At 52.2% G+C, this 13,795-nt stretch overlaps 1 protein-coding gene across 5 annotated transcripts in view; it reads left to right on the top strand.

Moving 5' to 3' along the window:
- JDP2 (Jun dimerization protein 2) overlaps positions 1–13,795 on the top strand; it is a 57,541-nt gene that overhangs the window by 28,432 nt on the left and 15,314 nt on the right. Inside the window, exon 5 of one of the 5 annotated variants that reach the window (XM_054199461.1) lies at positions 3,483–3,667. The exons of 2 other annotated variants lie outside the window; for them this stretch is intronic. The gene's annotated coding sequence lies outside the window, so the exon portion shown is untranslated. Of the gene's footprint in view, positions 1–3,482; positions 3,668–9,120; positions 9,260–10,697; positions 10,888–13,795 lie in introns of those variants that run through there. 2 more of the 5 variants (XM_054199460.1, XM_054199463.1) reach the window with 2 other exon arrangements.

The following is a 13,795-nucleotide window of genomic DNA, read 5'->3' as shown; positions in this document are numbered from 1 at the left end:
AAGCGGCTCGAGGGATGGCGTTCTGCTTCTCTCTTCTGCCCCTTGTTCCGCTGTCAAATTCATCAAGGAGTTGTTGTTTGCCCCACTGAAAACTCACACAATAGGATCTTTTGCTTGCCCCATCTGATTCTGCCTTGGGATCTCTCCTGTAACTCATTAACTGTTCTCACTCTTGAGACTCTGCTACTAATGACTTTTTCAGAGGAGCCTTCAGTAAAGTTGCCTATGAGCAACTGCACCTTCTCCCCAGCAGCTGTCTTCCCTTCTCCTTTGGCAGTCGCAAGCCCTGCGCTTTTCTCTCTTGTCCCCCAGTTCCTTGGGTTTCTTATGTTTGCTTTTGCAGCCTCAGCAGGTCACCTCTGGCACCTCTGTCCCTTACCCTTCTCCATTGCACTTTGACAATTCCCGGGGTTCCTCCCATGTCCATTTGTATACGTGACCCTCTTCTTACCTACAGGTCTTCAGCACCCTTCCAGGGCAGCTTCCCCACCCCGCTGTTATTTCTCTTCCTGCCCTCTGCACAGGGTGGCTTTCCTCGGCTCTGTGGTCTGCTCTCTGCCCTGTAGCAGCAGAACTCACCTGGCCCCGCTGCAGGAGTGCCTGTGCTGTACGTTAGGGTCGAGAGTCCCAGGAATGCTGGGAGGACATGGGGTGAGTGTCTCAGGAACTGCAGCAGTGGTGCTGTGGGAGAGAAGCACAGCAGTCCTCAAGCTCCCTGGCACTTAAGGCATTCCCATTCTGCAGCTAGATGTACAGAGACCAATGTACTGAGATCTTTTGGATCCGTTTTAAACAGACACCTAAACTGTCAAAATCCCTACAGCTCATATCTCCTGTGATTACAGCTTCTGTCATCTGTTATTGGAGTCTCACTCCTATTTCCTCTTCCTGGTTTGGTTTCCCTCTCTTCACCCACTAACTTGCCCTCTCTTCATTGCATCCCACATTTTAGCCCCATGATTTGAAGTTATGTGTGCTTAGCTGGTCCATCTGCCCCACGGAGAACGTACTCTATCCCCAGTAAACAGCCCAGCTCCTCATTTTCATCTTTTTATCCCAAACTGATTGTGCTCTTCTGCAGGGTGTTCTCTCTTTAGCACTCAGTGGCTTACCCAAATCAGTGTCGCTTATGCCTATCACTCCTGTTCCTCCTGCTCAGCCTCTTTCCTCCCCTAAAGAAGGCTTCTCTTTCTGCTGCAGTTTTATTCCTCCAGCCTTTATCCACCTTGGTCTTCCCCACTGGACTTTGTCTTCTTTGCCAGCCCGAGAGGTATGCTCCAGAACGGTCACCACACTGGAGGGGAGACAATCCTACAGTAAGTCATGCCAATATAACGCATTCTGCTTATGCTTACCTTATGCTTCTCTGGGCCTTAGCCTATAGTTGTCCATCTCTGTCTTCTTCGTGTCAGGCCATCAGGGCCAGCTTTATGATCCCCTGTTTGGGTTTAGCACTTGTCACATGGACGTGCAGCAGAATACATGGGTTTTGTCCCAGCTACTTCTCTGCTGTGACTTGGCCACAAACGCTTATAGCTCTAGGCACAGGACACTGAAAGGACCCTTTGCATCTGTGGTTTTTATGGCTGTTCCTTCAGTCAGATTGCGGGTAAATACACCCACAAGTCTGCAAGGCAACTTAGCCTCTCTGTGGCTGTGACAACACCCATCTGGACTACGGGGTCACTGGTGAGGGCCCTCCCACAAAGTTGCCTTGTGCTTGGGAGGAGCAGGGAAGAGGTCTCAGATGGTGACACTGGCAAAACCAGTGCCCTGGGCAAGTGCTCAGAGTCCTGCCTCATCTTCACTTGATCTGCCTGTGCCTCCATGAAGAAGGTCCTTTCTCTCAGCTTCCAACCTGCAGGCATCTCCTGGTCCTCTCTTGTTTATGATACTGCAATTTGTTGCCTTGGAAGTGAGTGCTGTTTTATCCCAAACAGAGCCTACAGTTTCACAGTGCAATCAAGTGAGAGCAGCAGATGGTTTCCCCCATCTCTTCTGTTGTATTTCCCATTATCCTTGTTCACAGTTGGATGACAGGAATCTATGATTCAGCGCAAGTGTCTGTGGCCCGGCTGTATCTACCCATGTAAGCTGGGGAGCCATCTTTCTGCTGGCATATGACATGCCTTTGTGTCTAGCGTCACCATTTTGGCTTCTTGCAAACGGAACTTGACCAAAAGCCTAAAATAAACAACTACTTGCTGACTTCAGTGGTGTCTATGAACGGTGGGCAGAAGGAAGCTTCAACACGTGCAGTTTCTGTTTCCCAGGGCTTTGTAGTATCTCTCCTTAAGCTTTCAGCCCTCTGCAAGCTCATTTTACTGTTTTATATGTTGAACTTTGGACAATATGTGCCTTGTACTCTCTGCAGACACTGGTATTCTCCTTTCCTGCAGCTCTCCTGGGCTGAAGCTCAGATGCAGTTTGGCAGCAGCTGTGCTAGGTAGGTTTTGGGGAACTGGGGGCTATGTCTTCATGAAAATGTCTTTTCTTGGAAGCAGTTTTCAGAAAGGCTGTTGGTACAGGGGCACAGTGGGGTCATGGCTCTAATATGCACTTGTGGAATCAAAGAGATGTGGGGACTCTGTAGGGCTGAGGAGCCTTTGGGATCTGAAATGACTGGGGGAATCAGCATTTACAAGACCAAGATTAATTGCTTTGCAAACACTTCTGTTTTCATTTCTCAGCGTTATTCTTTGTGATTCAGTCTGATTTGTTTGAATTCTGTTCTGAGGCTTATGTCCTACCCAGCGCTTTGTTGCTTGGGTGCAGTCTTTCATTGCCAGCGCAAATGGGAATGAGTAAATTTAGGCTGGAGATTAACAGAATATTTCTTCCTTTCATAGCAGTAGGATCTTTGAGCATTTCTCTAGTGGGAACAGGGAAAGCAAAACCGCAATTGGTTTCAAGATTGAGCCTGGTTAGTTTATGAAGGGGATTATTTAAGTGATGCTGTTGAGATTGTGGCTGGATTTAGTGATCCAGTGTCTCTTCCAGTTATACCTTTCTGTGAGCCAGCTATATTTAAAACTCGTTTGAAAAAGGGAAAATTATTCTCAAGGTTCAAGTGTTCTGAATTAAAAATGGAAAATGGAGCAGAGGTGATTGAAAACTTTGGTTCTCGGTTATTCTTGCCTAGCAGCAGGCAGGCTGCAGAGCCAGGGTAAGTGAGGAGGTTGGCTTGTGGAGAGAAACAAAATTCCTGTAATTCAGCGTGGAGATGTGGCATGGGGAGGGCAAGGCAGAGCCCTGGGAAGGGTGATCATGAGTGATGGGGCAAGGAAGGAGGGCCAAGTCCAGTACTGGGGTAGGGGGTGCAAGCCCATGAGATATGGGAAGAGCAGAAAGGAAGAGAGTTGCCTTCCCTGTACATACCATATTTGGCTCTTTTGCTTATCACTGAATTTATCCTTTCTGCAATGAGTAACTGACTAAGGCTCCTTGTGCTGCACCATTAATCTGTGGCTTTCCATTAACAGGCAGGTGCTTGTACCCGGGGGACCACCATGCTGACTGCCAGAGATTCCTGGCACCGGGTACTACGGAGTTAAGCAGCCAGGCTGGAGTGTGCAAACAAACAGCAAGACCTGTACTAACAGCCCTGCTTTGTGTTAGTGGGAAGCACAGGCTCCAACTTCTTCCGATTTCTCACCTGTCCAGACTGGTACAGAGAGAAAATGCCTCTTGGAGTTGCAGAGAAAACCACACCTATTTACAGTGTATTCCCCAGGGCCCTCCTGTGGGGTATTAACCCTTCAGCCCTGGGCCTACAGTGTCCCTTTGGCATGGAGAATTCCCCACCATCCCTGGGGAAATCAGCCCTTCTTCCTCTGCTGCAGAGATTTCTCCTGTTTATGGCCCAGGGCATTGGCCCATCCTCTCTGTAGAGCAAGTCACAGCTTTCTCTTTCCTCTCCATCTGTACAGTTATCTCTGTCCTTTGCATAACTGCACTGGGGCTCTTTCTGTGGGAGCTGGGCTTCCTAGCCCAGCTCCTTCTTCCCGGAAAGCAGAACTTGCTCTGCTGTGTTTGGGTTGGACCTGTGATCGTGTCTCTGTGTTTGTCTCAGACCCCACCAAGTTTCCCTGAGATACCAGCTCATCCCTCCCCCTTGAAATATCCTTCCTCTCTTCAGAATTCTTCCTGGTCTCACTGTTTGCTTTCCCTCTTTTCCCTGGTTTCTGAGTTTTCTCGGAAGGAATCCCATGCTTTGGCCTCCTCAGGCTGGAGTGTTGTGTTGTTGTTTTTCCTTTCGTCGCTATGGGCAGGGATTTTGAATACTGAGCCAAGGAGAGGGAGGGAAAAAGGGAGGCAGTGAAAGAAGGAGGGAGTACAAGGGGAGGGATGAAGAAAGTCAGGAAAGTGAGAAAGCAAAGTGTGCAGGGGAGCGGGGTGAGGAAGAGGTGGTGGAGGAATGAAATGGGGAAGGAGGATAGAGGGCATTATGGAGAGAAAGAGTTTTGGATAAATATCAAGGAGAGCTTTTTCATTGGTTCTTCTATTAATAACACTATTGCAGCAGACAGCAATATGCAGAGGAAGGAAAGGACACCCCCCCACCCCCCATCTGCCTAGGACACAAGGCATGAGAGGTTATTCAAGGCAAAGAGATCCTTCAGAAAATGAACATCCAAGCCTAGAGAAGCCAGTAGGAGCACAGGCTGCAGAAGGGAAAATATTAGATGGTAATTGGTCGGCTAAGGAGAGAATGTGAAGCACAAAGACCCAGAAAAAATTGTAAGACCTACCTTCTTTCAGTCTGTTGGAAGTAGGAAACCTGGGAGAGGGCTGACAGGTTTTCTGGGATCAGGGAAGAAAGTAGAGCAGCTAAAGAAGCTTAGGGCACTGCAGAGAAGCTAAGCAATTCCTTTACCAAAAAGAAAAAAAGATAACCCCCCCCCAATAGTGCAGCTCAGCTGCTACACCCAAGGCATCCTGAGGCAGTGAAAACTTCTACAAGCAAAGGCTGGTTTCTTAGAAAAACAGTCCCAGGACTGGGCACCAGGGCCTGAGGACCAGAGTGCTAGAGGCAAGTAACTTCATGCAGAAATAGGGGAGGGCAGAGAAAGCCAAGGAATTGCGGACAGGAGTCTTACTTCAATCCCAGGTGAATTGTTGGGATGCTCATTAAGGATCTGCAGGTCCTCTCCGCACACCCCCTTGATCTGCTACATTGCAGCAAGAAATCTGCAGCTCGCTTTCCTCTGCAAGGGAAGATCATGCTCCTGGAGGTGATAGAAGTTACGGAGCGTTTCCTGCTGTAGAAAATAACAGGACATGGATTTTCAAAAACCTGGGAGCAGTGTCTTTCACAGGAACTTCTCAAGGAAGCTAAGTGGCCACGTGGTGATTTGTGCTGGCACTGTTGAAATACTGCAGAGAAGCAGAAACCAAAGGCCCTGAAGGCTCAGAGCAGTTCATCTCTGGGAACCATGCAGGGGTGGCTTTATGGCAGGATGGAAACTAATGCAGAGAATATTGTAATGCCACTGAGTGAGTCTGGGATAGACCTTCAACTGGAATACTCTGTGTGCTTCACGTCACCCTTGCTGGGGAAAATAGGGGAGATACTAGCAGATAAAGTTACTAAAAGGATGAAGCCCCTTCCACATGAGCGATGATTGCAAGGTACGCAACATGTCAGTTTACAGAGAAGATAAATGGGGAGGGGGTATGAATTGGATAGGACTATAACTTTTTTAGGAAAGACTATATATTTCAAAGTCTAAGCCAATGCCTAACTGAGAAAGATAAGAAGGAAATTCCTCTCTGGAGAGGTTATTCCGCAACTGTCCAACGTAAAGATTATTTAACTTAAGGATCCAGCACTGTCGGAGACAATCTCTTGCGCAGCGTTTGCCAGCCCCGGTATCTAATCAGTCCCGTTTTTATAAACAAGGAGCCTGGGGATCGATCAGCCCATCAGCCTGTGTCCATTAGGACACTGTCTAACCCCTGTGGTGGTGCCTGCTCTGGCCTCAGCACTGCCACCAGCCCAGACCCAGCCTCTTCCCCCGCAGTGACTCGGGGACAATTTATCATCCTCTCACTCCTACTGCCTCTGTGATTTGTCTCTTCGCTCCCCAGCCCAATTCTGCAAAATGACTGGAAGTAATTTTTTTAAAGGAAAATCAGACTATAAATGAGGTAGGGTTGCATGAAGGGAACAGCTAAACGAGAAGTGAGTTGTGGCTGATGTGTGACACAGTGTGACATGCAGACAGAGGTGGCCAAAGGGCAGCTACATCTTGACTTGCATCACTGCCACCCTCCCCTGCAGGCTGAAGCTCTTTCTTGCTGCAGATAGGTACTGTACTCTGACTTACAGCAGGTGGAATGTCTAAGTCCTAGGTTTCGTCCTTTTGTGGATGGTTTTCAGTACTGACCATCAGGATTGCAGATAATCCTAATACTGAAGGCAAAGATCAGGAAGAAGGGAGGCAGATTCATGAGGATTTGGGTGATTTAGGTGGATGGGTGACATGAAAAGCACTGTTTCATGTAGCAAGTGGTAGATGGCAAGTGTGGGAGCAAGGAGCCAGTCTGAGGAATCCCAGTTAAGCAGAGCCACAGCACAGATCTGTCAGCCTCAGTGGGTGGGAGGGGAATCATTAACCCTGTCAGCCTGCACAGAGAGGTAACACGTGAAGGAGTTTTACTTGTAGGACGTCAGTGTGGCTTTATGTCTGCCAGGCATGTCCCATGTGCACGTTGTTGTACTAGTGAGCCCTGAAGAGGTTACAGAAAGGCAATGAACTCGAGTCGCTAACATCCTGATTAGACTTAGAATTTTAGTTAATATCAAGCACATAAAACTGTACTTGGACAAGCAACAGAGTTATTCAGGTCTATTGTATCATTGGCTTTTTTGGCCAAGAATGTCCCAGGGAGGTTACTGTGAGCTCATCTCCACTGATAGTGGCATCAGGAGGGCTTGGAGAGCAAGCAAAGGGCTGTCATTGCTGGGGTCTTAAACATGCTTTTAGTGCTCTTGGAGGACATGGCATATTAAATGTTGAGGACCTTCAGGAGCCTTGTCAGCATGCTGGCTCTCATTGCTGTGCAATGACAGGGCTGTAACATCAAGAGTGATGCTGAGAAGCCTGGCAAGATGGACCAGTGCTGACTCTGCCTCCCCTGCCCGCCTTCAGAGGACACAAGCCCGCCCCAGGCAGCATCCACTCCTGCTGTGAGAGGCCCATGAGACAATCCAGAAGAGAGGGGTGAGAAGAACAAGGATGACTGCAGTGCCGTCACGTGGCGTCCTGGACGAAGCCTGAATCTGGCCGATGAGCTACACAGTTCATCCACGTGGGGAAGGTGGAGAAACGCATGCTGGCAGGCGGAAAGCAAAGGCTTTTCCCAAGTTGATTGCAACTCCTTTGCAATCAAACTCCTGTGCTGGTGCAGCTCTGTTTTGCTCTGGAGTTTGCTCTGTTCCTGATAACTTTCTGGCCCCATGTTGTGTTGCAGGGGCTGTGTTTCCACATCCATGAGCCTTCACCTTCCACACACTTTGTTTTGGACAAAAATATGCAAATCATCCCTTTGGTCTGAGGAGAAAGCCATCTTCCAAGCGGCGAGGTACTGACAGCTTTTGGTATTCTGTGCAGTGGAACTTTTGCTTTTTTCTCAGCCACTCCTGTCTCCGTTGCAGATGCTGCCATTCCCACTTGGTTAATTTGTCTTTGTCAGCACATCTTTCCACACCAGTGGCAAGACTGACAGGCTCTGGTAGGGCCAGCCGTGTTTACCCAACCACTCCGCATCCTTCGGAGAGCAGACGGTTGTTGGTGACTTTTCTGTTCACTTTTACCCACTGAAGCCACAAATTCTCAATGAATTTTTACGCCTTTCCTAGCCCGAATGAAACTGTCTGAAAAGTAAACATGTTTGGTGTTTACATGAGGCAAAACCCAGCTTGGGAAAAGAACAGTTCAAGCACAGGCGGCTGCAAGAACGAGGAAAATTCCCCTGTGAGACAAGAGTTCCCAACTCAAGAAAGAATGATGCAAGTTTGTCCCTTCAAACATGTGCGTAAGCACTGTCCGGAACATGGATGCTTCGGTGGGACTAGCTCTTCAACAGTTAAGTTAAACAAGTTCCAGTTAGGATTAACTTGGATTATCATAATAATGGAGGCTCAGCTGCCCCCAGGACCTGCCTAGGGGAAGCAGGGAAGGAAAGACATCTAGGCTGAAGGGAGGTATTCAGCTATATCCTCTCGTCCCTGCTTCCCAGCCTTCTTCAGCACAGTCTTGGGTACACAGCTTTGAAATCTGTGCACTGTAAACATGCTGCGAGTGCTGGTCATATACACACTGGTAGGTGGTGTCCCTGCTCCCATCCCATGGGGGCTGGCTGGGGGGGAAGAGCACCCATGAAGAGGTCAGTACTTGAGGCTGGGGCTGTAGATGTCTGTGTCACAATATCTCCCAGCTCTGCCCACTAGAGAAAGGGAAATAAAAAAGGGAAAAACAATGGAAGACAGAGCAGGGAGAGCTCTCTTTCTTCCAGCCCCCAGCAGAGAATGGGAAATGGCACTTTCCCACCTTCCCCAGGGCAGGGAAGGACTGCAGGAAGAACCACGTGCTGGACTGGACCTTGCTCAGCCAGGTCATCAGCCTCTGAAATTCCCCTGGTTTTCCCTCTCCCTGCCCTCAGGACGCAATAGTTGCCATGCCCTCCAGGCAACCTGTGTGAATTGCTAGAGAGACATATTGTTTATCAACCACACTGGGATCCCTCCAGCTTAAGGCACTAGAAAAGCCTGTCCTATCTGATATGGGAAGGTGAAGGAATGCATATGGGAAAAATACATCTCAGCTCAAACTGCACCATTCCCCCCGAGAAGAGGTGCCAAGATTAAAGAAATATTGGGGTTGTATGCAAAGGTGTATAGAAAGTGTTCTGCTTCTCTGAAAACATAAAAACCCAACAGCATGAGGAAAGTAGGAATGAGAATACGTGTGCAGTGTCCTGCCAATCCAGGCTGTTACTTATTTCTGTAGGACAACTTGGGCAAAGTATATTCTATGTTGAACGCAGCATTTCTGGTCCCCTGTTCCGGCTCAGTCCCAGCTCCCCAACTGAATTCTCTTTCTCTTGCTGAGACAGATGAAGAGGACAAGGCTGGAAGTGCTGGTGGTGAGACCTTGTGGATGATGAATAGCATAAATCGTCAGTGGTGTGAAGAAATTAAATTGGTGAATGCTGAAAAGGAACAATGACTGACAAGCCAGGAGAAGGATACAAGGTAGGGTGGATGGTGCCTCTCTGTGTAGCTGGGTGGGTGGGGAGGATAGGGAAAAGAGATGGCAGTATTGCTCAGCTCCATGAGAGACTTCTCTTGTCTGTAATGACCTGAGGGCACACGAGATCTCAGGGGAATTTGCTGGTCGTGAGTCTTCACTATGGTTCATCCTTCTTTGGGAAACACATCTCTCCTCTTTCCCCATTGACTTTGCGCATAGGCTTAGGCAGAGGGAGCTGGGTAGTTCAGCCTGCTCAGCCTGGCGGTTTTGCTAAGCACTCTAGTATTTTTTATTTCCAAAGAAAAAGGAGTGTTTCTGTCCTGAAATGCTCCTGGAGCAACAGCCCTAGAGCATCCAGTACCTGTGGCAGGTCCAGAGGCCCTGCGGCTGTGCAGAGCTTTGCTTCCCAGAACAGTTTGGCAGATGCTGGTGGGATGAGGCCGATGTGAGAGAGAAAGAGGAAGGAGACAATTCAGATCCATGCAAATAAGTTATCAGGAAGGCCCCAGTCCGCCACCTGCTCCCCCATCTCCACCTGACATCATGGTACTAGAGCGTGGGGCACCATGAGAGTGCCTGTGCCTTGGGCAATGTCCCTTCTGGGATGTCCAAGTAATGATAAGGGAAGAAGGCAAAAGCAGATGGGCAGGGGAGCCTTGAACCCCTCTGGTTCCTGGTTCCTCTCCATCCCAGTCAAAAGCCTGGTACAGCTGGGGCTGACAGCCCTTGAGCCATGTATGGAGGGAGACAGCATTGTGTGGGGCATGAGCTGGCCAGGCTGGGGTAGGATGAGATGAGAAGGAGCTCGCTTCCCACCGAGCAGCGGGGTTGTCCTGCAGCCCTCCCTGCCTACCATGGCTTTGCTGCCCAGGGTGAGGTGGGGTTGGCGCTGGGGAGCCCTGGCCGCCCTGGTCCTTTGCCTCCTTGTTCCCAGGCACAGGACTGAGGAGCTGGGGCTTGGTGCTGAGCTTGCCCCTGCGGGCTGGCCCGGGCAGGGCTGCGGTGGCAGCGGGCCGGGTGGCCGGGGCTGCCTGGGACCGGGTCCTGGCGTACGCGGGGGGACGCGGAGCGGAGAGCGCGGGGCGGGGGGGCAGGGGTCCACACCCGGCAGGGGGGTGCGAGGTGCCGGGGTGCCGTGATGCGGAGGGGGCGGGGAGTGCCGGGGCTGCCGGCTGCGAGGGCACAGGGGTGCCAAGGGCTAGCGGGTGCGGAGTCCCGCGGTGCGGGATGCGGGGATGCCGGCGTGCGGGATGTCGGGGTGCCGGTGCCCCGGTTGGTCCCACCCCTGCGCGGCGCTCCCCGCCCCGCGGCCCCGCTCCCCCGCCCTCCCTGACGTGTGGCGCTGGCAGCCCGGCCGGTTCCGCATTCCCGACCCCTCCCCGCAGCCCGGGGCCGCTATATAACCGGGGCTGATGCAACCCACCCCGCCGCCCGCCACAGCCTGCGGGAGGCGCGCAGCGGCGCGGCGGGGGGCGGCGATCGGCCAAGGCGCCCCGGCGGCGGCCGGCACCGACATCGGCACCCGGCGGGGCCCGGGGGTCGGGGCAGCGGCGGAGGCGGCGGGGCTGAGCCTGCAGCCCCCACCCGGCCCCTGCGGCCGGGCACCCCGGTAGCCCGGTCCCCCTGCACGGTGGGTGCGGGCGCGGGCGGGGGGAGCGCCGGGCGGGCCGGGATTGCGAGGACGTGGGGGCTCCGCGGGGGCGGAGGGGGGCTCGGGCCCGGAGGAGCATCCCGGCACCCCGCGGCGGCGGGCAGGGTGCTGTCCTCCGGGCAGGGAGCGGGGGGTCCGGCTGCCAGCGGTCGGGCGCAGCGCGGGGGCGCGGGGAGAATCCTCCGGGGGCGGGGGGCGGGCAGAGCCGCACAGGCGGCTCGGAGCGGGGCTGCTACCCCCGCAGCCAGCTACGTGCGGGGGCTCGGACGGCCTTTCGGGGGTGGCCGGCGCTGGGCTACTGCCCCCGCACGGATGCGCTGCGGGGGCGGTGGGGAGCAGCGGGATCTCCCCACTTTCGGGTGCCCTCCCTTGCCGCCGTTTCACCTGTCGCGCAGGTGAGGGGTCCGGGCTCCCTCTGGCCACCGTGTGTGTGCCGCGGGGAGGGCTGACGTTGCGGTGAGCCGTGCCTCCAGCCCGCGGGGGCCGGAGAAGGAAAAGGGGCCCTGGAGGTCCCTCACCATCCCCCTCTTCCCAAGTGCTCGGTCCCAAGTCCGCTTTAGCAGTCAGGCATGGAGTTGAATGGAAGTTGCATTCTTTTGCACGGTCTGCTCCAGGAGGCACTTTTCTTTTTCCATGGGAGGGAAATAGGTTTGAGAGCAAATTGGGGGAAAGGGAGAAATACCAAGAGAGCAGGAGCCACATTATGTTTCCATTTTCCTTTAATGAAGGCCCTGTGGAGGTGTATTTGAAAACACAGGGTCTCCTATGCCTTCAAGGAGGGTGAGAACACTGTGCTGGCTGGTTCCAGGGCCATATGCAGCGTATGGTGGCCAATGAAACGGGGCCTGGCTCGTTCTCTTGCTTGTCTTGGCAGCCAGCTCCATGGCTTGTATTACCAGCCCTGGAACACAACCACTGCCAAACTGTGTGTGTGTGCGTGTGTGTGTGTTTGGACTCCGAGAGCTCAGCAGAAACAAATGCTTCTGCAGCTCAGACCAGGATTTTTTAGCTAGTTTCAAGAAAACTTGCATGAAAAACTCTATCTGGAGGCTGTTGCCAGAGTCTGCACTGGGAATTTGCTGGTGAGTGCTTGCGTGGGGATATCTGGGAATGCCAGTTGTTGGAGTTCAGATTCTTAGTGTGACTCCTAGTGACTTAAAAAAGCACAAACCTGCCCATCTAGGGGATGAGTGGATAGGTGCAGGAGCTGCCGTCCAAACCGTCCCTGTGTCAAGCAGCGATTGGTTGTCCCAGGTTCCTGCGGTCTGGGGGATTAACAAGATCTGCTGAGAGTTAATGTGCAGGTTGCTGCCTGGGGTCCTCCTGCTGAGACAGCTATGGATGCATCGCCCTTCACTTCACAGTTGAGCATTTCTTGCCTTGCAGGATGCAAAGGCCTCTGTGCTGCAGCCCTTGCCAAGGAAGAGTAGATACTCCCTCACACTTCTTGCCTCCTCCTGCCCTCTCCATCCGATCAGTGTGTCCAACTAGGCTGCTCAACCACAGGCAGCTCTGAGCTCTGCTCTGCAGTCTCCTTCCCTGTGCTAGTGTTTGCTACTTCAGCTGCATTGCTTGGGCCAGGTACTTGGCAGCACGCAATGCCTTGGGTATGAAGCTGTTGAGAGACTCTTTTCACTGCAGTAGGTTGTTCCCAGTGGACCTGGCCCCAAGAGCAAGGGAGGCAGAGCCGTGGTGTGTGGCATGGACCCTTTGCCAGCCTGCATGTGTTCGGTGGTGCCAGTACAGCAAGGAGGGGGCACGGCAAACCTGATGCCATCTGTCTTTGGCTGCTTGCATGGATTTCTCAGTTGCTTGGACTGTCCGGAGTATCAGTCCAAACATTGCAGGCTGTTTTAACATGCAGCCAGGGAGCTGAAAGTCCATATGGTCCACTCATCTGAACAGGGTTGTGGCAAACTAGCCAGAGCTGGTCTTTATATGGATTAGAGGTCTTTGTGGATGACCCTGGCATTCAGGGCATAATTTTGAGGAGTTTGTAGGGGGGCCTCTCATCTCTGAGGCCATCCTTGGCCCCTGAGGGCATAGCTCTGTGCCAGAGTAGGATTGTCATCTTGAAGAAGATTCCAGCCCTGACCACATGTGGTCAGGGAAGGTCCTGGGGGATTTCAGCAAGTCAGTCGTTAACCTCAGTGTCTGAGCTTCAGCCTAACGCAGACCAGGATATTCTTTTCTCCTCAAATCCCTTTGAGCTGCTCCAGGCAGAAATAGGATAGCTTTTACCTTCCTGCTCTGTACTGCCGTCCAGTGGGTGGTGAGCATTATTAAATGTCTGCCACAAATAATAATACTGTGATAATTAATTGCAAGTTTTTTGCAATTATTGTAACTAACTATTGCAATACAGGAGCCTTGCTATGCCAGGTGCTGTACAAAACCCCACTGTCACAGGTTGCTTACAAGTCAGTCGCTGCATTGCAGTGGTGGGGGCAGTGTAATGCTAAACTAGAGCTTTTTACTACTCTGTGAAGGTATGGAGGAAAATGCTCAGAGAAAAAGAAGGACTGTGAGCTGACTGCTTTGCTCGTGGCAGAGGAGGGGTTATTTCTAAAGCTGAGAAGTAGAGGACTAGCATCTCCCCTCCTCATAATGGGGATAAGGAGTCAAAGCATCAGACAGGCAGGTGTGGGGGCCTGATGGTAGGACTCAGTTGGGTGGGGGACTGCAAAAGTGCACCCCTGCTGAGGAGAGGCTGTCAGCTGTGGGCTGCACTGTGGGTACAGTGTAGGGGGCTGCGTGCCTCCCTGATGGAGAAGAGGAGGGAGGCAGGAAGGTTCCCTGCATTCCTGTTTTCAGAAAGCTTTTCATAGCCTTCTGTCTGTGAATGATTCGGACATTCCTCCTGCCATCTCTGTGAAACTAGACGTGC

Source organism: Rissa tridactyla, chromosome 4 (assembly GCF_028500815.1).
Source record: "Rissa tridactyla isolate bRisTri1 chromosome 4, bRisTri1.patW.cur.20221130, whole genome shotgun sequence".
In the NCBI taxonomy this organism is placed as follows: domain Eukaryota; kingdom Metazoa; phylum Chordata; class Aves; order Charadriiformes; family Laridae; genus Rissa; species Rissa tridactyla.
The sequence above is the reverse complement of the archived record's forward strand: the minus strand, read 5'-3'. Positions and strand labels throughout refer to the sequence as shown.